The sequence below is a fragment of the Scyliorhinus torazame genome, chromosome 6 (assembly GCF_047496885.1).
Source record: "Scyliorhinus torazame isolate Kashiwa2021f chromosome 6, sScyTor2.1, whole genome shotgun sequence".
Lineage (NCBI taxonomy): Eukaryota > Metazoa > Chordata > Chondrichthyes > Carcharhiniformes > Scyliorhinidae > Scyliorhinus > Scyliorhinus torazame.
The window spans coordinates 27,071,607-27,097,963 of NC_092712.1; the positions used below are offsets into that span (position 1 = coordinate 27,071,607).

A 26,357-nucleotide genomic window follows, 5' to 3' on the forward strand; every position below is an offset into this window, starting at 1 on the left:
TGTCTTTGTCCCGTCTTTATTTTTTATTTTTTTGTTTTTGTTGAGATTTGAGCCAGGGTATGAATGTTGTGAGTGAGAGGAGGGGAGGCTGGAAGGAGTTTGGAAAGTCCAGGAGCAACCTTGGGTCTCCCTGACTTCTTCCCCAGCTCTTCTTTTCCCCCTTAGTTTTGTGTGTGTGTGTGTGTGTGTTAGCTCCTTTATTTTTAAGATGCTGATTATGGGGGGGGGGGGGGGAGGTAATAAGGCATAGGTCATTCCTTTTCCCCCTTGCAGAATTTTATAAAGGTTTTTTCTTTTATAAACTTGAGCTGCAAAAAGTATGGCTGCTTTTGTTTCCCTGATCAAAACTTAACAATTAATAATGTTTTGAGCCTGCTCGGGGCACCCAAGGGAAATAAGTGAATGAAAATGAAAATCGCTTATTGTCACAAGTAGGCTTCAAGGAAGTTACTGTGAAAAGCCCCTAGTTGCCACATTCCAGCGCCTGTTCGGGGAGGCTGGTACGGGAATTAGGGAGGCTGGTATGGGAATTGAACCGTGCTGCTGGCCTGCCTTGGTCTGCTTTCAAAGCCAGCGATTTAGCCCTGTGCTAAACAGCCCCTGCGGTGCGGTGTGAGTTCTTCTTCTTTCCACCCACTCTGGAGTGTCATCTTCCAACAGAAGTTCAAAAAGACTGAGAAGCCCCCCACCCGCCCCAAAAGTTAAAATCGAGATTGTGCTTCCTCTGACTCAGCGCAACCACTTGATGGTTTTGTGCACCTCAGGAAAGAAACAGAAATGTGCAATTGCTACTGATTTTAGAAGAGCGAGGCAGTATTCTAGATTTGGTGGAAAAAGATATATGGTACAATGGTATTGGATTAATTTACTAGATGATAACTCGGATGGTTCATATTTGGAGCAGGATTTAATTATGTGCCTGTGTGGTCAAACCAGAATCTTGTGCAATGCTTACTTTTTTGTGTGGAGGGAATGGAGCAGTATAGGTCGGTGTGTGTATATTATGTCGGAACAAATGGTCACTTGTATAACTGTGCTTCGGAGGAAATCAAATAATTTTTCAAAGGGGGACTTTATTGCAAGCATTTTAAAATCAATGTTTTCCTGAGCTGATACTCAGCCCAAGTATCATCAAAAGCTCCTTGAAGAAAGATCCTTGTAACATAAATTTGTCAAAAGTACGTTGCCATTTTAAAGTCTTCTTTTTAAAAACTTGTGAGTTTGACGTTTTATTACTGTGTATACAACTATTTCCATCGGTAGTAATTTCAGGAATTTCCATTACACTCCGTGTTCCCAAGAGAGAGGTTTTAATAAAATGCAGGGTATTTTAATTCCAGACAAGTACTTCAACATGTGTGGTCTTGAATTAGCTGCAATACTGTTTGTGTTTCCACACTTGCACTTTTACTGTAATAACAAAGTTCACCTTTTTAAAAATAATGCAGATGTGTGGTTAGAAATAAGAGCTTGTTATGGTGCAGTAGCATATGATTAATACCTGCACTCGTCAGGTTAACCGTGACTCCCATTGTGACTTTGCCAAACTCAAAGTAACTGGTCAGCTCGGACTGTGTAGATATAATTTATCAAATCCTGCCTGGCAGCATTAGATAATGCCTTGTGTCTATACAGTATTTCATGTTATCACTGCTTAAAATGAAACATCATAGATGATATCAAGATCCTACTGGTTTTATGACGACATAGCAGGAAATGCTTATATATTCGTGTAAATTTGTTTCTTTAACTCCCTCCACTAGGCTGTGTTGCTGCCTTTTCTTTCTCCAAAAACAGACTATAGACTTTACTTCGCAGTGCCTTGCCATTACCCATGTCATGGAGTGCTTTCCATTTCCCTCTGCTGAGTAAGGTCTTGTGATAGGAAACTGGAGGTTAATGCTGCTGAGCTTCAGTTAACTTTGTAAATGGCTCCCTTTGTGCATACTTTTAGCTTGGCGCTGTTTTTCCTTAATTTGGAAAAGGAACATATCCTTTTGTAAAAGGTTAAATCCTTCTTGCATTACAAGGCTGACATGGTATGTGCAGTACTGTGACGTTTGGTGACATTTTCACAACATGGCTGTGCCACCATGTCACTCCTTCATCTTGTGCCAGTCCTGTTCTGATTCGTTTCAGAATGAAAAATTCCATGTACAGTAACATCCAGCAAATATTGGGCCAAGATTTTTTAAAGCACTGTCATGAATATTTCCACACGTTTTGTCCATAATTAAAATTCCCTTTGCGTTTTCAGCAGCAGAGCTATTCATGAGTTAAAAAGTAGTTGAACAGAAATACACAATACCACTGTGTGGTTTATAGTCAACCGTCACCACTGAGACACATACAATGTGACCAGTTTTCTGAGGCCAATTTTACAATTGATGTTTTATGGTGGTACTAAAGTCAACCACTCCAACTTGAAAAGAATACTTTGCCTGACTAATTAAAATTAAAAATGCCCTAATCTGTCAGTGCTATTACTTCACTATTAACCGTACTTGCCCAACATGGTGACACTCCCACATTAACAAGAGGAGCCATTGCTGTTAAAAATATCCTGATCATTTGGCTGTAAGTTACATTATAGTTGTCAAACCTTGCAACATGAAAGGATGTGTAACATAATATATAAATTGAAATATTCCAAAGTGGTAATGTCATCTTTGGGTTCAGGTGAGCATTGTGAGAGTGATTTAAGATTTACAATTTGAATCTCTGGGCCGAGATTATTCATTTATGACACTACTCAAGTGTTGATTCTTTTACATGCTGACATGAGGCTTTGTTGTAATTGTGCATTGATTATTATCTACATAAACCAGTAGGACTGGGAATTAAATATACCAGGCTGTTGTAAGGCCTACAGGAAGGTTGGAAATATGGTAGAGGAGGGAGAGGAGTCCTCGTGATTCAAGATGAAATTGCTTCAATGATAAGAGGATTAATGAGAAGTAAGCAGGCTATATGGGGACTCTATGGGTAGATATAAGAAATATAATGATTTGAGACTGTAGTGGGAGTTGTGTATAGGTCCCTTAAGTAGAATATAGTAAGTTAGATTGTTTAAATTCAGAAATTGGACAAACGTAATTAAAACAATGTTTTGTGGAGTATTTTAATTTTCATGTAGATTGGAATAAGCATACTAGCACATGTCAAAAAGGTTGTGTCACATGTTGAGAGTGTCCAGGATAGCTTTATGTAATATGTCTTTGAACCAACAATAGGGCTAGCCATATCAGATTTATTAATGAGTAAAGCAATGAGTTAGGGCCAGCTTAGCTCAGTTGGCTAGACAGCTGGTTCATGAAGCAGAGCGAGGCCAGCAGTGCAGGTTCAATTCCCGTACCGGGTGAGGTTATTCATAAGGCCCTGCCTTCTCACCCTCTCGCCTGAGGTGTGGTGATCCTTAGGTTAAATCACCACCAGTCCGTTCTCTCCGTCAAAGGGGAAAACACTGTGGGCATCTGGCATTATGGCGACTTTACCTTGCCGAGTAACGGACCAGATCTAGTTAATAGCCTACTGGTGCCTGAATATTTATCAAATAGTGATCATAATACAATTAAGATCAATCTTGTGTTTGAAAGGGAGAAACATGAAACAGTTGCTTTTAGATTATTTTATGCGTTGCGACAGACGCTGTCCACAGTGAATCAGGGAAATCTGTTGATAGATGAAACAAGTGAAGATTAGTGGGAAATGTCAAAAAGCACATTTCAGATCATACTGAAACAGTTTATATCTTAAAGAGTCCCTCTTTGCCAAAAAAAGCTGTGGATGGCTAGAGAAGCAACATAAAACCAAAAGAAAAAGCATACAAAAATTCAAAATATAGCACATATCCTGGCAAAACGGATTGTAAGCTCTACAAAAGGGAGTATGAATAGAAAACTTGAGCATCAAGATCAACATTTTTTTACAATTACATTGAGAAAAAGTGGTCTGGGGCATTGTGGGTCCCTTAAACTGAGCAGTGATATTGTAATTAAAAATATGGACGTGGTCGACATGCTGAATAATTTTAGAGGAAGGGGTCAGCATGCTGGACAAATCAAAGGAACTAATATTGAATCCGGAATAAGGAGTCACCAAAATTACCGGAAGCCAAATAACTGTAATGAAGGCGATAAGTGACATGTCCCCAGGAGTAGGTAGTTTTCATCGCAGGGGTTAAAGGAAATATCTAACCTTCCAGAGTTCTCTTGATTTGGAAACTTTTAGATTGAAAAATTGTGCATGTCGCTCTGTGATTTAAGAAAGAGATAGCTAACACCCGTTGATGGGAAATAACTGAAGTTTATAAATAAGCAAAAGGCGATTGAACGCCATAAATTTTCAACTGATTGGTCTGACATTCTGGCTTTCTAATCTGTTTGACTTCTTGTTGACCAGAGATATTAAGCAACATAGAGATAAACCAAATTGTGGGCAGAACAGGCACAAGGGGCTAAATAGTTGGTTCTGTTGCTGTGTTCCTATAACGTGTAGTTTGTCCATGACAGACTGTTAATAATCCTGTGTGAAAGCTTATTTCTTCCAAGATCTAGAACATGTTTGCAATTTGGCGTGCTTACTGCATCAACCGAATTCTTCACATAGACGTTTGCTGTGTAAACCTTCTGAGTGAAATCTTGTGGTATTTTCAGTTTACAAATGCATATAAAGGCAGAACTTGCTTTGTATAAATGTGTATGGATTTGCTGTTAGCTGTATAAATATAAACTTGAGATTGGGAGGGGTCTCTGCCTGCTTTCCTGGAAGGTGGCTTTTATCTTCAATCGTCATGTTAAATTAATATGTTTATGAAATTCCAAAATTCCTTTGGAGCTGTTAAGAACTCCCTCCAGTGGATCATTGAACTTGGAGATGGCTGTAACTTTTCAAATGCATTATTTTCTATCTCTCTGGAACTTTCTGCAGAGTTCATGAATTTCAAAGGCTAATATTTTAAGCTTTGATGTGCTGGGCTCCAGAAGTAGGCTGAAGCATGAAAGAGTGGGTATGGGCTGGCCTTTGGCGAAACAGAACTGAAAGTGAATGCTAAACTTAACTGGATTCTCTTTTGTATGTTTTTTAAGGATTGGCTATTTACTGCTGCATCTGGGCTTGTGCTATTCTGAATGTGTCATTGTTTAATTTCTGTAAATAAATTTAAATTCATCCCAGTGATTGATTAGTTTGGGTCTGCTGTAGTGGTTTGGACACCCATTAGGCGCCAGTGATATAGGATTGTACTCCCAAAGGAGTAGAAAGGTACAGGACTGCAGGCGTTGCTTCGTACAGGATGTGAGATCCATTTTGCGGTGTTCCTTTGCAAAGGGAAACAGCTCCATAAAATAATGTACATCTCATATGTAGTAGCAAGTTGAGAGATTCCTGACTTGTGATACCTTTCAACATCTTAACTTATTTAAAAGTGAATGAAAATAACTTGCGTTCAATATGCACACACAAAAGGCTAGTAGTAACTCCGTTTTCAAAAGGGAGGGAATGGTGTGATGTTACCATCAAATCTCCCAACAGGCATGTGGGTGATTTGGCTCAATTGGTGCCCCTGAATTGGGGGGGGGGGGTGTGAACAGCCAGCTGTCATGGTGCACATAGGCACCAACGATATAGGTAAAAAAACGGGACAAGGTCCTACAAGCTGAAGGGGGGGGGGGGGGGGGTGAACAGCCAGCTGTCATGGTGCACATAGGCACCAACGATATAGGTAAAAAAACGGGACAAGGTCCTACAAGCTGAAGGGGGGGGGGGTGAACAGCCAGCTGTCATGGTGCACATAGGCACCAACGATATAGGTAAAAAAAACGGGACGAGGCCCTACAAGCTGAAGGGGGGGGGGGTGAACAGCCAGCTGTCATGTTGCACATAGGCACCAACGATATAGGTAAAAAAACGGGATGAGGTCCTACAAGCTGAATTCAGGGAGTTAGGAGTTAAACTAAAAAGTAGGACCTCAAAGATAGTAATCTCAGGATTTCTACCAGTGCCACGAGCTAGTCAGAGTGAGAACGTCAGGATAGATAAGATGAATGCGTGGCTCGAGAGATGGTGCAAGAAGGAGGGATTCAAATTCCTGGGGCATTGGAACCGGTTCTGGGGGAGGTGGGACTAGTACAAACCGGACGGTCTGCACCTGGGCAGGATTGGAACCGATGTTCTGGGAGGGTGTTTGCTAGAGCTTTTGGGGAGGGTTTAAACTAATGTGGCAGGGGGATGGGATCCAATGTAGGAAGTCTGAGGGAAGTAAAACGGGGCTAGAAACAAAAAGCAGTAAGGGGGAAAGTGTAAGGCAGAGAAGTCATAGTCAAAAATCAAAAAGGGCCACAGTACAGGGTACAGTGACTGAGGAGAGTGTTGAAAGGGAGGTGGCCAATGCAGGATTGAGGGTGTTGTACCTAAATGAACGCAGTATACTGAACAAGGTAAATAAGCTTGTTGCGCACATTGAAATTGGCCGGTACGATGTTGTGGGCATCACAGAGATGTGGCTGCAAGGGGATCAGGGCTGGGATCTAAATATCCAAGGATATATGTCCTATCGAAAAGACAGACAGATGGGCAAAGGGGGCGGGGTTGCATTGTTAGTAAGGAATGAAGTTAAATCGATAGCAAGGAGCGATATAGGATCAGAAGGCATCGAATCTCTGTGGGTAGAGTTGAGGAATCGCAAAGGTAAAAAAAACCTGATGGGAGTTATGTACAGGCTCCCTAGCAGTAGTCAGGATGTGGGGCAGAAAATAAATTAGGAGATGGAAAAGGCAAGCAAAAAAGGCAATATTACAATAATCATGGGGGACTTCAATATGCAGGTGGTCTGGGAAAATCAGGTTGGTAGTGGATCCCAAGAAATGGAATTTGTGGAATGTCTGAGATTTTTTTTGGAGCAGATTGTGACAGAGCCCACTAAGGAACAGGCAAGTCTGCATTTGGTGATGTGTAATGAAGCAGACTTGATTAGGGAACTTAAGGTGAAGGAACCCTTGGGGAGCAGTGACCACAATATGATAGAATTTACCCAGCAGTTTGAGAGGGAGAAGCTGCAATCAGATGTAACAGTATTACAATTAAGGGTAACTACAAAGACATGAGGGAGGAGCTGGCCAGAGTTGATTGGAGAAGGGGCCTAGCAGGGAAGACAGTGGAACAGCAATGGCAGGGGTTTTTGGGGGTTATTAGGGAGGCACAACAGATATTCATCCCAAGGAGGAGGAAACATGCTAAGGCATGGCATCTATGGCTGACTAGGGATGTCAAGGACAGCATAAAGGCTAAGGAAAAAGCATACAAAATGGCGAGAATTAGTGGGAAAGCAGAGGATTGGGAAGCCTTTAAAAGCGAGCAGAAGACAGCTAAAAAAGCAATAAGGGGGGGGGAAGAAGATGAAGTACGAGTGCAAGCTAGCTAGTAATATAAAGGAAGATAGGAAGAGATTTTTTCAATATATAAAAGGTAAGAGAGAGGCAAAAATAGACATTGGACCACTAGAAAATGTGGCTGGAGAAGTAATAATAGGAACAAAGAAATGATAGACAAACTGAATAGTTACTTTGCATCAGTATTCACGGTGGAAGACACCAGTGGGATGCCAGAGCTCCAGGAGAACCAGGGGGCACAGGTGAGTGCAGTGACCATTACTAAGGAGAAGGTTCTGGGGAAACTGAAAGGTCTGAAGGTGGATATGTCACCTGGACCGGATGGACTACACCCCAGGGTCCTAAAAGAATAGCTGAGGAAATTGTGGAGACATTAGTGATGATCTTTCAGGAATCACTGGAGGCAGGGCAGGAAGGGTCCCAGAGGACTGGAAGGTGGCTAATGTAACACCACTGTTTAAGAAGGGAGGGAGGCAGAAGATGGGAAATTTTAGGCCGGTTAGCCTGACTTCAGTCATTGGTAAGATTTTAGAGTCCATTATTAAAGATAAGATCGCGGAGTACTTGGAAGTGCATGGTAAAATAGGACTGAGTCAGCACAGCTTCGTCAAGGGGAGGTCGTGTCTGACAAATAGTTCTTTGAGTAGGCAACAAGCAAGTTAGACAAAGGAGAATCCGTGGATGTGATTTATTTTGATTTCCAGAAGGCCTTTGACAAGGTGCTGCATAGGAGACCGTTAAATAAGTTAAAAGCTCATGGTGTTAAGGGTAAGATCCTGGCATGGATAGAGGATTGGCTGACTGGCAGAAGGCAAAGAGTGGGAATAAGGGGATCTTTTTCAGGATGGCAGCCGGTGACTAGTGGTGTGCCTCAGGGGTCTGTGCTGGAACCACAACTTTTTACAATATACATTAATGATCTGGAAGAAGGTACTGAAGGCACTGTTGCTAAGTTTGCAGATGATACAAAGATCTGTAGAGGGACAGATAGTATTGAGGAAGCAAGGGGGCTGCAGAAGGACTTGGACAATCTAGGAGAGTGGGCAATGAAGTGGCAAATGAAATACAAAGTGGAAAAGTGTGAGGTTGTGCACTTTGGAAGGAGGAATTTAGGCATAGACTATTTTCTAAATGGGGAAATGCTTCAGAAAGCAGAAGCACAAAGGGACTTGGGAGTTCTTGTTCACGAGTCTCTTAAGGTTAATGTGCAGATTCAGTCAGCAGTTAAGGCAAATGCAATGTTAACATTCATGTCAAGAGGGCTAGAATACAAGATCAGGGATGTATTTCCGAGGCTGTATAAGGGTCTGGCCAGACCCTATTTGGAGTATTGTGAGCAGTTTTGGGCCCCATATCTAAGGAAGAATGTGCTGGCCTTGGAAAGGGTCCAGAGGACATTCACAAGAATGATCCCTGGAATGAAGAACTTGTCGTATGAGGAACGTTTGAGGACTCTGGGTCTGTACTCATTGAAGTTTAGAAGGATGAGAGGGGCTCTTCTTGAAAGGTACAAGAAACTGCGAGGCCTGGATAGCGTGGATGTGGAGAGGATGTTTCCACTTGTAGGAAAAACTAGAACCAGAGGACATCATCTCAGATTAAAGGGACGATCCTTTAAAAAGGGACGATCCTTTAAAACAGAGATGAGGAGGAATTTCTTCAGCCAGAGGGTGGTGAATCTGTGGAACGCTTTGCCGCAGGAGGCTGTGGAGGCCAATTCACTGAGTGTCTTTAAGACAGAGATAGATAGGTTCTTGATTAATAAGGGGATCAGGGGTTATGGGGAGAAGGCAGGAGAATGGGGATGAAAAAATATCAGCCATGATTGAATGGCGGAGCAGACTCGATGGGCCAAGTGGCCTAATTCTGCTCCTATGTCTTATGGTCTATGGTCATTCGGCTGAATTGGTGCCTCAGTCAACCAAGTAAAATAAAAGACTGATAAATATAGGATGAGTGTTTATTAAAGTGACTCTGAAAGATGTAAGAATTTTGGAACTCTGAATATTGTGTGAACATTGTTATAGTTTTGATCTTAGTTAATTACGCTTTCTTAGTGTCAATGTTGGCCTCGTTGGTAGTTTTCACGCTTCTGAGGAAGTTTTTGGATTCAAAGCTCAGTCCTGGACTTGAGCACACAAATCATGGCTGACACTTTCGTATGGCTCTGAGTGAGTGCTATTCTGTCTTTTGAATGAGACGTTAAATTGAAACATCCATTGTCTGCCCTCGGGTGAATGTAAAAGATCCAAGACTATTTCAAAGAAGGGCAGGGGAGTTATCCCCCATGTCCTGGACAATATTTATCCTCAATCAACATCACAAATTAGTAGATCATCTGGTCGGTATCACACTGCTGATTATGGAAGCTTGTGATGCACAAATTGGCTACTACCTTTCCTGCACTACAACAGTGACTCCACTTCAAAAGTACTTCAATGGCTGTAATATAATTTAGGATGCTGTGAGGTTGTGGAGGGTATTATATTATGTGGCATGCATAACGAGGTGGCAGATCTGTGAGTGACAGGTCGATTACTTGTAGACAAAGTATTCTGTTTAACTGCAAGTTTTGAAATTTTGAATTGCCATTGGGAACAAAGTTACGATTTATTTCAGCGGAAGACCTTGTGTTTTGCAATTGGGTGAGGGTGGAATTGATGTCAACAATATGTCGAGCTCGATAATGTCTCTTCTAGTTATCCCATATGTTCTTTTGTCACTAAGGTAACAAGAACTTACCTGGTACACTTTCTCATTATGCTTCAAATACAATGCTTTTTTAAAAAAACGAAACAGTGTGGCAGTGTGCTGGAATACCAATCTCAATGTGCAGTAAGATGTAAATTCCACATCCCCTCCCCCATTTATTGAGTTGTGCCCTCAGTCACTTGGGACCAGTAAAGGCACTGAGCAGAAGCAGTGTTTCTAATTTTTTTATTTTTATTGAATTTTTCCATTTTTACAAATAACACAAATCCTCTGGATTGGTACAGCACAGCATAAAGGCCTCAACATACATGAATACAAAAAAAGACAGGAGAATAACAGTTGTTTTAGCTTAATTACTAAACTTGGTGCTTCTGTATGTGCGAATGGATATACTTGAAGATAAGGCCATGAAAGAATGGTAAAATTGCACACCTTGCCCTGGAGCGAGTGCTCGCAGCACAGCCTATGAGAATCTAGGATAAAATCCTTGTGCTGTATTTGGGCGTGCATCAGAACACTCCTTTCCAGTCAGACCAGAGGTATCCATAACATATTATGATGTATTTTCTCGGATACAAGACCTGTCTATACCTTTTGCAGGAACCAGGGCCTGGATTCTCCGCCGGCATGATTCTCCAATATACCGGCGCCAGGGGGTTTCCCGATGGCGTGGGGCTGCTCCACCATGGGAAACCCCATTGACCGGCCGGCGTAACGGAGAATCCTGCCGGCCGGTCGGGGCAGAAATGTGGTGCGGCAGGGCGGAGAATTGCGCCCCAGATGCTTTTAACCCCCCCCAAAAAAGCAAAGACAAAAACTACAGAAATTTTTTTGCGAGGACATTGTTCTAAGAGGATACTTTATATATAACCACCTGATGCAAGAAACTCCAGCACAATACAAGCAATCGTCAGTCTACACCTTTTTATACAAAGACCAGCAAATATTCATACAGTTGGTCCAGATTATAATCAATGCGGTCCGCGTCTCCCAACACATTAACAGTGACAGGATAAAAAGATAATACAAAGGACAGAGGATGTCAGGATATCAGAGTACCAAGAGCCCATTGTCTCATGGTGTACGCCCCTCACCACAAGACAATAAGGAAATAGCTGTTTAGTCGAAACCTCCCAACGCATCTTGGCCCAGAAGGAACGTCCCAAGCATAGGGGAGCAACAGGATACCTCCTACAGTACAAGACATTGCTTGACATTGTACACTCTTGAATATAGGAGCTAGTAGACCAAGGACATCCACACCATGCCAAAGCTCATACACACACACAACCTACCACCTCTCTTTCAGAGGGTCGGTGCAGACTCGATTGGCCGAATGGCCTCCTGCACTCTAGGGATTCTATTATTCTAAGCACATCTGCGGCTTCATACCGGCCCTGTTGACACTGGATGATTTACACCATCCTCCACCGAGGAAACCTCTCCAACAAGGAACAGAAGAATCATCAAGACACCCACCAACTGGGCGTCTCGGGAGGGGTACAATCCTACCCCCTTTGACATGGTAATGGAAACCCTCTGAAATACAATATACCTGCAGCAGCATACTACCTACCCAAGTAAGGAAAGGAACCCCCAAAAAGAAAGGAACCTCTAAAAAGAGAGGAACGCCAGGGTTAGCCAAGGAATGCCAGGCAAAGTCTGGTACTGTACACCATTGCAAAAAGGATACTGGGGCAGAACAGCATAACCTCACCAGAGAGACAAAGCTGCCTGCCCAGGGGAGACCCGGCTCCAAAATGCCAGGTAAAGTCTGGTACTGTACACCATTGCAAAAAGAATACTGGGGCAGAACAGCATAACCTCACCAGAGACCCAACGCTGCCTATCCAGGGAAGCCCCGGCTCCAAAAAGGAGGACCACCTGGAAGTCCATATATAAGACCATCTGGAGGAGGGGGTCTATCTCCCCCACACGGTCTACCCTTAAACCAAAGAACGACTCCCAACAACATCGATCCACAGTACTCGGGGCTCTTACTCAAACTCTGCAGTGGAACCCTATCTCGAGAGGGCGATCAGACCAGAAGCCTCTAAAGGGGAAAACACTACCTGATCCAGGTAAACCGACCCCAATCCAGGTGTGCGCCATTACACATTTTCCCCTACTCCCAACCACCTCAGACACGTCAGCCACAAAGAAGAATCCGAAGGAACCCAGCCCCCTCTAGGATACATGATGTGTCCGGACCTTCATAGGAGATGAGCACGGATTCCATAACCCCAACATTAAAAATAAAAACACAACACAATAGTTGTAACTGGGGTCTTTCCTCACAAATAATGAGGGCTTGCAAGGCCATACCATACATCACCACACCAATCATCCTCTCACCACCCTGTCTTGGCCCTACTCATCTTCTCTATAAACAAAGTGAGGTATTTGGAAAATGTGCTCTTTGTAAATGCAAGGATTACAGCACATTTTTAAAAAAAAAACTCGGTTGATACTGCACAAACCTCACCACGTTACCGACCAAGTATGGTTTTCATCATAACAGGATAACTGCTGACAACCGCCTCTGAGATCATACATCACACACCATGGTCTGGATAAAAGACGGTAATAGTCACAAGGGGATAACATTCAGCAATATTGATTTAACTGCAGGATAATATCACCATCCAAGGAACCTGGAAAGGTCAAAGCCATGACAGGATCGTTGAGTAGCATTCAGGATCCCTGCAGATTTTCATTGAAGCGCCTGCGCCACACCACCATTTCGAAGCCCAGGAAACAAGAAACCTAGGCCCTCGGGCCACAATGGCCTGACGTGTCCAAGCGCCCCCAATACCCCTCTATGAATATCCAGGACAAGGGCAACATTGGATCAGTGGCCAGGATTTCCAATCGACCCGTAGACCTCCCAATACCACGCCCAGCCTTCATATTGAGATAGCGAAAGCATGGCAGCCAACTCTGAGTCGGCTTGGTATTTGTCCCCTGCTCCTCTCAGAAGACTGGGTACATAAACACTCCCTGTCTGGCCCCATCTCCCCGAATCGACCAGGCTATTCCACAAACCATGCAACAAGGACCAAGGTGCCTGCCCTATCGAGTGACAGGATTCTTTTCTCTGCTTCAGCTGTTCTCTCCAGGATATTTTGCGGTCTTCAAAGTGAGCACCGACAGCCTGCACTAAGGAACCGAGGCCATCATCCATGGCATCACTCACCGTGGCATCCATCATCTTGATGTTGCCAGCACCACCGAGCTCACCAACAAAACCTCCCCTATAAGCTGGACCCCAGCCCTGGCCACCTCCAACCGCCTAAATCAAACACCAATTTTTTTTATTTTTTTTTGACTTGACTCGACTCCTCATCGCCAAAATCTAGCCAGGATCATCCAAGGACATAACACACGACGTACACACCAGAAACAAATAATTAAGGGATGTGCCTCCGGATCAGAAAAAGGGATTAAAAGATGAGCAGAGTCGGTGCTTGTGAAAACGCAGTTGTTCCTGTGCTCACATCACATGACCCCCCTCCCGAAATCTATGCATCATGACGAGCGCTGCCTTCTAGTCCATCATCCCCTGCACACGCTGACCTACATTCTTTGTTGACAAATGGCTCCGGTTTAAAATTATTTTGTATTCAAAATCCCTCATGGCTTCCACCCTCCCTATTTCCATAAACCCTGCCACCTTTATAACCCTTGGTGAACTCTGGATTGCTCCTCTTGTCCAACCACCACCATAGGTGGTCATGTCTTCCCCGTCCTCATAACCCTCCATTCGATTTTCTTGTGAAGCACAATTTACATTTTTCAATAAGTTCCCACAAAATCTATTTCATTCGAACAATACCAACTTTCTTCAGACTGAAACACGCTGAAGTTGGATAATATTTATTTGGAGACTCTGACTGGGAAGGCGACCGAGTGCTCTTGAAACCAAAAGATAATTAAATCTTGGAGTATTTTAGTCTTCAGAGCTGGAGAACAGTTTGCAGGGCTAATAATGTTAATTCGTTTTACAGATGCACCCTAAATATTTTAATTTAATTTTTTTCTCTCCCAAAAATAAACTTCAAAGGCATTATAAAGGTTGCTTTGTGCACCGTGTAATCCTAAGCAATAGTAAACCTGTATTCCTCTGTTTCTGAACAGCAGGAAGAGCACAGTTTTATTTGAAAATTAAATCTCACTGAACGTGCTGCTTTGGAATAGTGAATAGAGTTTCTCTGGTTTTTTGGAAGATCTTGGCCCTCCGGTTCTTTCTATTCCCCGAAGGCCAGTGCTGCTTAAAGAATATTCACTGACAGGAAAAAAAAGCAAGTGATGCCATTAAGAATTTAGCCAGTGGCCGTTTCAGTATGTTAGGCTTATTGAAACTGGGATTCATTCCGGGGCAGATCTTTCAATTCATCAATTATTATAATAACCATTTAATTATTTGTTGCTTTGCAAAGTCATAGAGACTTGCATTTTGTTGCAGATTTGCTTATTTAACCAGGAACTACTTTTATTTAAAAAATTAATAAATTTAGAGTACCCAATACATTTTTTCCAATTAAGGGGCAATTTAGCGTGGCCAATCCACCTAACCTGCACATCCTTTTGGGTTGTGGGGGTGAAACTTACGCAGACACGGGGAGAATGTGCAAACTCCACACGGATAGTGACCCAGAGCCGGGATCGAACCTGGGACCTTGGCATCGCGAGGCATCAGGGCTAACCCACTGCGCCACCGTGCTGCCCCAGCCGGGAACTACTTAACCAAAATTGATTTGATGATCTTCAGTATCATACATGAGAAGCGAGATTCATTTAGTTTTGGTGTTCATAACTTCCCTTCCCTTTGCTTTCAATCTGTTGATTTGCTGTTTTAATTGTGTAATAGTCCACCTTTTTGACAGAATTAATTAAAAATTTGGAAGCATAGGTCATCTTTGAATACAGGATGAAATATCTGAGATAATGGTGTTATGTGATCTTCTACAAATATCATTCCTTCTTGTACAGTATTAAGATTTTAACCCTTGAAGACTCAGGATATGTTTTAAATAGCTGTGCTATATAATACTGTACTCCACTCTTCAATTATAGAGCTTTCTGTGTGCAAAGTATTTTTTAGCCCAAGTTCGAATCACCTTGCTTTGATGCTGTTTGAAGGCTGTGTAGTTAAGCACTCTAACTTGCCCTGAGAGACCTGTCTGATCACCACCTCGGCGTTGCCATCTTGTTTCTAGTCAAAGTTTTTAAGGAGATCAATATTATTTAGCAAAATCATTTTGGAGACAATAGCTGCATTGTGTGTCAGCATTTCAAAAACATGGAAATGCATGAGGAAAGGTAACGATTCAACCTCCCTCTGGACATCTGGCCAAACAGGGTAGACGAGATCTCCAAACTGAGATTGGAATAGTTGCTGTGTTGAGAGGGATCTCCGACTTGGAAGGTGGTTGCTTGATTCTGGAGTACTTGAGGGGAGTCAGAAAGGCAAAAGCAAAAACTTTTGTTCACAATATGTAGCCAATTTCCTGTAGCTTTGCAGACAGCTGGTTATGGATCTGAGCTTATAATCATAGAATCTACAGTGCAGAAGGAGCCATTCAGCCCATCGAGTTTGCACCGGCCCTTGGAAAGAGCACCCTACCTATCCCCACCGCATCTCTGTAACCCCACCTAACCTTTTTTGGACACTTAAGGGCAATTTAGCATAGCCATTCTACCTAATGCTACACATCTTTGGACTGTGGGAGGAAACCGGAGCACACGGAGGAAACCCACACAGACATGGGGAGAACTTGCAGACTATGCACAGACAGTGACCCAAGCCGGGAATCGATCCTGGGACCCTGGTGCTATGAAGCCATCGAGCTAACCACTATGCTACCGTGCTGCCCACAGCTTGATATTGTGATCGAGCAGCTGATGGGTTAGCCTGTTATTTAGCTAAATAGGTCTCGAGGCCAGATTGGACTAATTATTGTTTGAAGTTTCTGCAGATGACCAGCTTTGAGAAACGTGCTTACAAGTTTTATATAAAATGGTAGAGGGACTGAAATTAATATGGCAGTAGCGAGAAATGGCTGATAGCGAATCACCAACCCATTTTACACTGCCTTGATCTCTGGCATGGACTTGAAGGCTGCCTCCTGTACCTTAATAACTGTATGACTCTGATCTTTGTCTCCTGTTGACTTTTGGTGTAGACCATGGGGAGGAAGAAAGTCTTATTTTATTTCCCTAAAAGCAGTATTCTTCTTCATTTAACTTTACATTCTATTATTTGTTATGGGAGAAAGGAAAATGAGGATAAATTGCATTTCTGTGCTGCTTTTCCTGTGTTTTTTCTGTGTTATTTGTACAGAAAAGTAGCTCAAAGAAGTACTTAACATTGGGTGATCAAGATAACAAGGGAGGGGAGACAAAAAGACAAGTAAAAGGATGGATTTTAAAGACTGGGTAGTTTTAAAAGCAGTAATGAAGTGGAAAGAAAGGTTGAAGGAACAAAGCAAGGAGGGGCAGCACGGTGACAGTGGATAGCACTGCTGCCTCACAGCGCCGAGGTCCCAGGTTCGATCCTGGCGCTGGGTCTCTGTGTGGAGTTTGCACATTCTCCCCGTGTTTACGTGGGTTTCGCCCCTACAAACCAAAGATGTGCAGTATAGGTGGATTGGCCGCGCTAAATTGCCCCTTAATTGGAAAAAAATGAATTGGGTACTCTAAATTTATTTTTAAAAAGGAATGTAATGGCTGAAGAAGTGGGCACCAGTGGCAGAGTATGTAGTGATTGTGGGACAGGGAAGAGTCCAAAAGGTTACATGGAAAGTTCACTCGGGTAGATGCAGATCTTAACTTTCAGAATTTGAAAGTTAACTTGTTGAGGCACTGGGAGTCAATGATGCTTGGAAGGGGGCAGCACGGTGGAGCAATGGTAAGCACTGGGACCAAGGCGCTGAGGACCCACGTTCGATCCCGGCTCTGGGTCACTGTCCGTGTGGAGTTTGCACATTCTCCCCGTGTTTGCGTGGGTTTCACCCCCACAACCCAAAGATGTGCAGGGTAGGTGGATTGGCCGCGCTAAATTGCCCCTTTAATTGGGGGAGAAAAAAATTGGGGTATTCTAAATTTATATTTAAAAAATGATGCTCGGAAGGAATGATGATGGTTGGGCTGTGTGACTCTTGTGCATGGGAGAACATGTCCTACTGTGTTCTGATTTGAATGATTTGAAGTTATAGGGGTGGTTGAGGGAGAGCAGATGGGGGGTGGTTGAACGAAACCAAGCCTCACGGCAGTGAAAGCATGTGATGAAGGGGCGCCCCGGATTGGGTGGGGGGGTTGCCGATGAAGGCTGGTGAAATTATGCATAGTGGAAGAAAGCTGATTGGATATGAGGAGGGCTCAAGCAATGCACATGATTTTGTTTTTAAAATACATTTAGAGTACCCAATTATTTTTTTCCAATTAAGGGGCAATTTAGCGGTACCCTGCCCATCTTTTAGGTTGCGGTGGTGAGACCCACGCAAACACGGAGAATGTGCAAACTCCACACAGACAGTGACTCGGGGCCGGGATCGAATGCGGGTTTTCAGCGCCCGTGAGCAGGCAATGCTAACCATTGCACCATCGTGCTGCCCGATTTCTTGTAAATAGATGTTTGTCCAAATTTTTTTTCAATTGATAATAGGTGCATTTCTGCATGCAGAGTTAATGATTCCTTGTTGAGCGAGCCACTGGCCTACAGTGACTGAATAAGTCAAATTCTCATTTATTGATTTCCATCAGACCCGACAGTGAGTGACCTGCTAATAATGTACTCCAAGCAGCTCTTCCTCCTTATCACTGCATCAGGTTATGATAAATAAGTCAAGTCCTGTTTTAATTGTTTTAGGGTTTTACAAGTGTTTTCAGTATTGCAAATTGCGATTCTTGCACATTTCCCATTCAGAATTAATTTTATTTATCGTGGCTCTCAAGTGTTCACTTCACCATCATTTTCACAAGTAGCCTCTTGAACCTTTAGATTTCCGTATGCATAAGACAAAGAATATTCACTGTTTAAAGACTCTTTGCTAATAGAGCAAAAATGTTTCAAACTCTGCACAAAGCAGATGTTCACAAATTAGGCAGCGAAGTGTATCTCCTGGTGATGTTCTCTGTCTGTGTGAGGGGAAGAACCCAGGCTATTGTAGCCAGGTTGTGGAAACCTCAGCAGCTAATTTATACAGGGATTTGGCTGAAATTTGCAGAGTAGCTGGGGTACCATCAGTTAGCACCATTGTTCTAATCTGACAGCTCAGGCCCATAAACCTTTTAGCATTGCAATGGTTAAAGCCGGCTTGCTCGTTTAAATTCCACATTCCGACTTTGTTAAACTCCTCTTTGTATGTGGATGAACGAAAGAGCCTGTTAAGTTCTCCGCTTGGTATGTCTAATTTGTGTGGGTGTCGAGCTGCACAGAGGCACAGAGATCTCTCTCTTGCCCTGCTGGTTTTTATCTTGCCCCACCCATTCTCCCCAATGTTCCTTGAAATTGTTTTCAATCTTAAGCCTTCTTCAGTGCCGTGGTTGGTTTGCTGTCTCCACTCAGACTGAAGATCGAGGAAATTTTACTGCATGTAAGCATGGCAAAGTCTCCAAAAGGGCCAGCGTTCTGTTCCTTCCTCCAGGTTCTCTCTCTCTCTCTCTCTCTCTCTCTTCTCTCTCTCTCTCTTCTCTCTCTCTCTCTTCTCTCTCTCTCTCTCTCTCTCTCTCTCTCTCCTCTTCCCTTCCCCCCCCCCCCCCCCCCCCCCCCCCCCCCCCCCCCCCCCCATAGGTTGACAGCACTTTCCTATGCATATGTGCAATTGATTTATATACCCATTGGAGTTAATCTTGTGTTCCTTTAGATAATTATGGCCTAATGATGTGATCTATGCCTATTAAATGGGGAGACAGTGGCTAGGAAGTTAATGTCACTCAATGAGTAATCCAGATGAGGCTGTTTTTAAAATAAATTTAGAGCACCCAATTATTTTTGGCCACGCTACATTGCCCCTTAATTGGAAAATCTACCTACCTTGCGCATCTTTTGTGTTGTGGGGGTGATACCCATGCAGACGCTGGGAGAATGTGCAAAGTCCACACTGACTGTGACCTGGGGTCGGGATCGAACCTGGGTCCTTTGTGCCGTGTGGCACCAGTGCTAACCACTGCGCCACTGTGTCGCCCCTATCGAGAAGAGTTTCAAGGGACAATGCTTCAAATCCCATCGTGGCAGCGTGTGAAATTTAAATTCGGTTAATGAATCTGAAGTTTTAAAGCTGGTCTCGGTAATGGTCACCATGAAACCACTTGTCGATTGTCGTAAAAACTCATCCAGTTCACTATTATGTTGCAAAATGCCATAAAGGGTGGCACAATGGCTAGCACTGCTGTCTCACAGCACCAGGGACCCAAGTTTAATTCCGGCCTTGGGTGACTGTGGAGTTTGCACGTTCATTTTCTTTTTTTAAATAAATTTAGAGTGCCCAATTCATTTTTTGTGAATTTAGCGTGGCCAATCCACCTACCCTGGACATCTTTTTGGGTTGTGAGGTGTGAAACCCACCCAAACATGGGGAGAATGTGCAAACTCCACATGGCCAGTGACCCAGAGCCGGGATCGAACCTGGGACCTTGGCGCCATGAGGCAGCAATGCTAACCATTGCGCCACTGTGCTGCCCTGAGTTTGCACATTCTCCCCATGTCTGCGTGATTTCCTCCGGGTGCTCCGTTTTCCTCCCACAGTCCCAATATGCACAGGTTTGGTGGGGTTATGGGGATAGTATGGGCCTAGGTAAGGTGCTCTTTCAGAGATCCTGTGCAGACCCGATGGGCTGAATGGCCTGCACCGTAGGGATTCGATGACTATTGTCCTTTACATTGGGGACTGGTTTAGTACACTGGGCTAAATAACTGGCTTGTAATGCAGAACAAGGCAGCAGCGCGGGTTCAATTCCCGCACCAGCCTCCCCGAACAGGCGCCGGAATGTGGCGACTAGGGGATTTTCACAGTAACTCCATTGAAGCCTACTTGTGACAAGTGATTATTATTATTCCATTGCTCCGGGTTTGAAGAGATTTTCTCATGAGGAGAGGGTGAGTAGGTTGGGCCTGTACTCATTGGGGTTTAAAAGAATCCGAGGTGACCTTATTGAGAAATATAGGGTTCTCTGGCGACTTGATGGGATAGATGTTGAGAGGTTGTTTCCTCTTGTGGGAGAGTGCAGGACCAGAGGGTTAACTCTCAGAGTAAGGGGTCGCACATTTAAGATGGAAATGAAGAATTTCTTCTCTCAGAGGGTAGTGAATCTGTGGAATTCTTTACTGCAGAAAGCTGTAGAGACTGGGTTATTAACTAGGTTGAAGCTGAAATAGGCAGATACATCAGTAAGGAAATCAAAGATTCGGGGATAAAGTGGAGTTGAGGATTATCATATCAGATCAGGCATCTCACTGAATGGCAGAACAGACTTGATGGGCCGAATGGCCTACTTCTGCTCCAAAGTCTGTCTTGAAAGTACCTGGATCTACACCTGAAGTGCTGTAAACTGTAAGACTACAGACCTGGAAGGGGGGATTAAAATGAGTGGACTAGACAGGGTAGATGCAGGAAGGATGTTCCCGATGGCAAGGGTGTCTAGAACCAGGGGTAACAGTCTAAGGATATGGGGTAAAACATTTAGACCATAAAGCATGGGAGCGGAATTAGGCCGTTAGGCCCATCGAGTCAGCTCCGCCATTCAGTCATGACTCTCATGTTTCTCAGCCCCGTTCTCCTGCCTTCTCCCAATAACCCCTGATCCCCTTATTAATCAAGAACTTATCTATCTCTGTCTTAAAGACACTCAATGATTTGGCCTCCACAGCCTCCTGCGGCAAAGCGTTAAAGCGTTCCACAGATCCACCACCCTCTGGCTGAAGAAACTCCTCCTTATCTCCGTTTTAAGGGACCGTCCCTTTAGTCTGAGATTGTGTCCAGTGATTCTAGTTTCTCCTACTCGTGGAAACATCCTCTTCACGTTCACACTATCCAGGCCTCGCAGTATCCTGTAAGTTTCAATGGGGACAGAGATGAGGAGAAATTTTTCTCCCCCCCCCCCCCCCCCCCCCCCCCGGAGAGTGGACAGCCTGTGGAATTCGCTACCACAAAAAGCAGTTGAGGCCAAAACATTGTATGTTTTCCAAGAAGAAGTTCGATATAGCTCTTGAGGTTAAAGCGATCAAAGGATATGGGGCGAAAGTGGGAACAGGTTACTGAGTTGAATGGTCAACCATGACAATAATGAATGTTGGAGCAGGCTCGAAGGGCCGAATGGCCTACTCCTATTTTCTGTGTTTCTATGAAATGCATCATTGAAGTTGAAGTATAGAACCTTAGTTAGGCCACACTTGGAGTATAGTGTTCAATTCTGGTCCCCACACTACCAGAAGGATGTGGAGGCTTTAGAGAGGGTGCAGAAGAGATTTACCAGGATGTTGCCTGGTATGGAGGGCAATTAGCTATGAGGAGAGGTTGAATAACCTTGGTTTGTTCTCTCTGGAAAGACGGAGGTTGAGGGGCGACCTGATAGCGGTCTACAAAATTATGAGGGGCATAGACAGAGTGGATAGTCAGAGACTTTTTCCCCAGGGTAGAGGGGTCAATTACTTGGGGGCATAGGTTTAAGGTGCGAGGGGCACGATTATGCTATTTTGCTGGTAGGGACAGCTGGTTTACAAACAGTCATGCCAGATTGGCTTCAGCAGTCAAAGGATGTGGAATTTTACGCTTGTTGAAGAGACCGCAGAGGTCACTCTCAATCTTGTTTTTCGACTTGAACAGTTTCTCATTGAAGAGCATTGTCAGCTTCTCTTCAATAACCAGGTTTCTCAGGACTTGCTGCTGTTCTTGTCTACATTCATAGTTGATATTCAGCTTTTTCCTCTTGGGATTAGAGGAGATGTACGAGGCAAGTTTTTCTACAGAGGTGCCTGGAACTCGCTGCCGGAGGAGGTGATGGAAGCAGGGACGATAGTGACGTTTAAGGGGCATCTTGACAAATACATGAATAGGATGGGAATAGAGGGATACGGACCCCGGAAGTGTAGAAGATTTTAGTTTAGACGGGCAGCATGGTCGGCACAGGCTTGGAGGGCCGAAGGGCCTATCCCTTGTGCTGTACTTTTCTTTGTTCTTTGAACAACGTTTGAGATTACAAGGTCTTGAAGCCTTGGCCCTGAGGTGATTTTCTATAGTGCCAGGACCAACTAGGGATTTGGGACTCTGGAGCAGGAGTAGGCCGTTCGACCCTGCCAGCTATTCAATGGAATCATGGCTGATCTGGTTGTGTAACTGTTACAACAAACTGAGCAAATGGAGGTCTAGTTACTCCATGTGGCTGTGAGGAAAGCAGCATTCCAGACTGCAAACCAGTTAAGCATACATTTAACTTAAACATCCAGCTGAAAAGATACTTGGTCAGAACAGCAGTAACTTATAAAATACTTGGAACTTAAGGAGAGACACTGGTATGAAAGATTCTAACCAATAATTATTTTATCTGAATGACCTGTACTAAGGTTGAAAAACATTTTCTGTACACTGAACTTGTAATCAATCCGTGAATGAAATAATCATCGCTTGCTGGATAATAGACTACTACCTTAATTGTACTCCGCCCTGTTGTTGATATAGAGCAAAGACTGAAGCACCAGCTGCTTGTATAAATTGAATTGTTTATTAGTGAGATTTTAAAAGTACTTCTCTTTCATTCCTTTGTTTTTTTTCGGGTGTGTGGGTGAACATTTATCCCTTGACCAGCATTGGTCATTACCACAATGCTGTTTGTGGAATCTTGTTGCAAATTGGCTGCCGTGTTTCCTACATTACAACAGTGATTACACTTCAAATGTAATCAGCTGTGAAGTGCTTTGGGACACCCTGAGGTCACAAGTGACAACATATGACTGCAGAAGACAAAAGTTCTCCATACCCACATTATCCTCCAGCCGTAAACATCAGGAATGCTGCTTCTGGGCTGGATGTTAAGAAATGTGAGAGGGTGTGGCATGGCTTTACCTGACCTTTTTCCATGAAAATCTTGTTTGGTCAACCCTTCCTGCAGTCCCTCGCCCTAAGGTGCTGCAGGCCTTGTTTCTTTTCATTTTGTGTCCAGATGTTTGAGCAGTAGCAAGCTGTTCACCACTTGGGGCGTCATGATTTAGCCAGATCCTTATCTTCATCCATTGTCCATTAATGCATGTTCTAGCAGATGACCCACGCACCTAGCAATCAGGACTGGGAACTGGCTGATTTCCCATCTCTCCTCTTCCTCCCTACGCTTTCTGTGAACAAATTTTTTTTTTCTCAAAAAATATACTTTATTCATAAAATCTATACTAAACATTACAGAACATTTCGAATTGTCTTGACTGTACATTTCCATCAGAGTTACACATTCCCTTGACTTTTTTCCATTCAATTTTGATGACATTACACACACATCCCTCTTTACGTTACATTTCTTTCTTAAATATTTGCATCATCATGTTTCTTTTATACATTGGAGTGTTAATGACCCAGACCGAGGGGGGGTTTACACTGTTACCCGCCCCTCGGTGTACATTTTGCTGGTTAGACCTTACACAGTGGTCTTTCCCCATTGCGCCTTAGCGGCAGCTGCCCCAAGCTTGAATGCGTGTTTTCTGTGAACAAATGCTTCCAAATTTCACTTTGAAGTGCCTGACTCTAATTTTAAGATTCTGTCCCTTGATTTTGATGCTCCCACCAAGAGAAATACATTTTTGTATCTATTCTATTAAATTACATCATTTTGTGCCCAATTCATTTTTGTTTTCCAATTAAGGGGCAATTTAGTGTCTGGCACATCATAATTGAAGGTTCTTTTGTTATTCTGCCGCCGTAGATAGTTCAGGCAGTGTCCCATTTGCCCCCCCCTCCCCCCATTCTCCACACCACCCTCCTTTTCCCCTCTCTTCCCACCACCCCCTTCCTTCCCCTCGCTTCTGTACCAACAGGAGGGAATCTGGTCGCTCCAGCGCAAAGTTTAGTGCTCGTACCGTTTGTTTTTTGTACAACTGTGTTGTTAACTGTTTTAGCAATCAGAGTATCCCTCCCCTCCCTGCACGTTGGTACTAAGAGGAGAGTACCCTGTTTCCCCAACACAAAAGTAGTATTTGTACCGTTTGGCCTTGTATATATTTTTTAATGTTTTAATAAAAAGATACGGCCAATTCACCTTCCCTGCACATCTTTGGGTTAAGGGGGACCTACCCTGCACATCTTTGGGTAGTGGGGGTGAGACCGACACAGGCACAAAGAGAATGTGCAAACTCCACACGGAGAGTGGGCCGGGATCGAAACCGGGTCCTCGGTGCCATGAGGCAGCAGTGCCAACCACTGCGCCTAAATTACATCATTTTAAACTTTCCATTTGAATACCATTCCTCAACCTTCTGAACTCAATCAAATGAGTTTATGCAAACGTTGCCATAATTTAACCCTTCAAACCCTCGTGTAATTCTGGTGCATCTTTATTACACCCTGCCTAAAGGCCGATATATCTTTCCTGAGGTTTGATAAACTGAAACCAATGGGGTCTGATCAAGGGCTGTATAAATGTTGTGTAATTTCCTCAATACAAACAGCCTTACAATAATTGGCTTTTTAAAAAATTACATTTTGTATCTGTAGCAATTTGTGTACAAAATCCTTTGTTCCACCTTGGACCCTAATTTCTCACCGTTGAGAAAATATTTGGTTTCTCTTTTTCAAATCTGGCGTAGTTTTATAATAATAATTGCTTATTGTCACAAGTAGGTCTCTGTGAAGTTACTGTGAAAAGCCCCTAGTCGCCACATTCCGGCGCCTGTTTGGGAAGGCCGGTACGGGAATTGAACCCGTGCTGCTGGCCTTGTTCTGCATTATAAGCCAGCTGTTTAGCCCACTGTGCTAAACCAGCCCCTCATCGTCTTTCTATCCATTCATCATACCCTGCTCCCAGCCACACACTTAACTGTCATCTGTTACATTTGATACACAGCTGTATTCCTTCATCCAAGTTTTTAGTATCCAGAGTTTATTTTTCCCTACTTTGACTGCTACCTTCCAACCAGTTAACAGTCCATGTTAAAAGGACATCCCCAGTTTTGCTAATATCTCATGTGGAATTGTAACAAATGGTTTTTCGAAGTTGATAATAGGCAATATCCATGGACACACTCTCTTCTACATCATGCCAGCAGATATTTACAAAATTCAACAAGTGAAGAGGGCACTCTTGAGTCCTTGCCACCGTCATGCTGTGTTAACACAATGTTATTACAATTACACAGTTCTTTCTTGAAGTTTATTCCTGCCTGGTTGAAACTCTAACTATTACATTTCAAAAATAAATATTCTTTTGATTAAGAGCTTCCACCTCACTGAAGAGGCTTCAGGCCAATCCTCATCCAACAGCCTGCTCTGAAAATTCTGCTCACATTTAACAACTGTGATAAATTTCACCGTAGCAGCTGAAACAATCCATAAAATTCTAAATAAAACCACCCATAACGTTCTGAAAGAAAGTCAATTTGCCCTATATCCTTTTATATAAAAAAAAAGTCCAGGATCCGGACCATAATCTTTATTTTGGTGTGTCAAGTTTTGCTAAAGTCTGCCCATTAGTTTTTCGAAATATGTTTTTAACAGGCAATCGGTCGAATAAACCCGTATCTATGCCCACCTTCAGTGACGAGGTAACTCGGTGTCAGAATTGAGTAACCTTTCACAAGTCCATGTTGCCTATGTCTGATAGGCTGATACTTGTCCATTTGCTCAGACCTTCTACCTCCTATGATATATTCCAATAACTTTACCACAGCTGATATTAAACTGACTTGTGTAGTTTCCTGCTTCCTCCCTTTCTTAAATATTGGAGTGGCATTTAGTTTTCCAATCTAAAGGCGTTACTGTTGCTGCATCTGGAGCGCTTTGGAACATTCTGACACTGCATCTGCAATTTTCTCTCAAATAGCCTGGAATCTGTGACATCCTTGAGATTTTCTGTCTTGTGTCCCATTATTTTTTTTAGTTTTTCCAATTCAGGGTCAGTTTAGCGCGGCCAATCCACCTACCCCGCATATCTTTGGGTTGTGGGGTGAGACCCACGCAGACACTGGAATCACGGGGGTCCTGTTATTAACTTATTCATTATACTTTAAAAAAATTTACATAATGAAGATGAAGAACTTGATAGATTTATAGTAAAGAT

The 26,357-nt window shown here is 43.3% G+C and overlaps 1 protein-coding gene across 3 annotated transcripts in view; it reads left to right on the top strand.

Annotated features, from left to right (window-relative positions):
• The window catches only part of LOC140424727 (CTD small phosphatase-like protein), a 252,399-nt gene that overhangs the window by 331 nt on the left and 225,711 nt on the right, over nt 1-26,357 (top strand). The window lies entirely within an intron of this gene.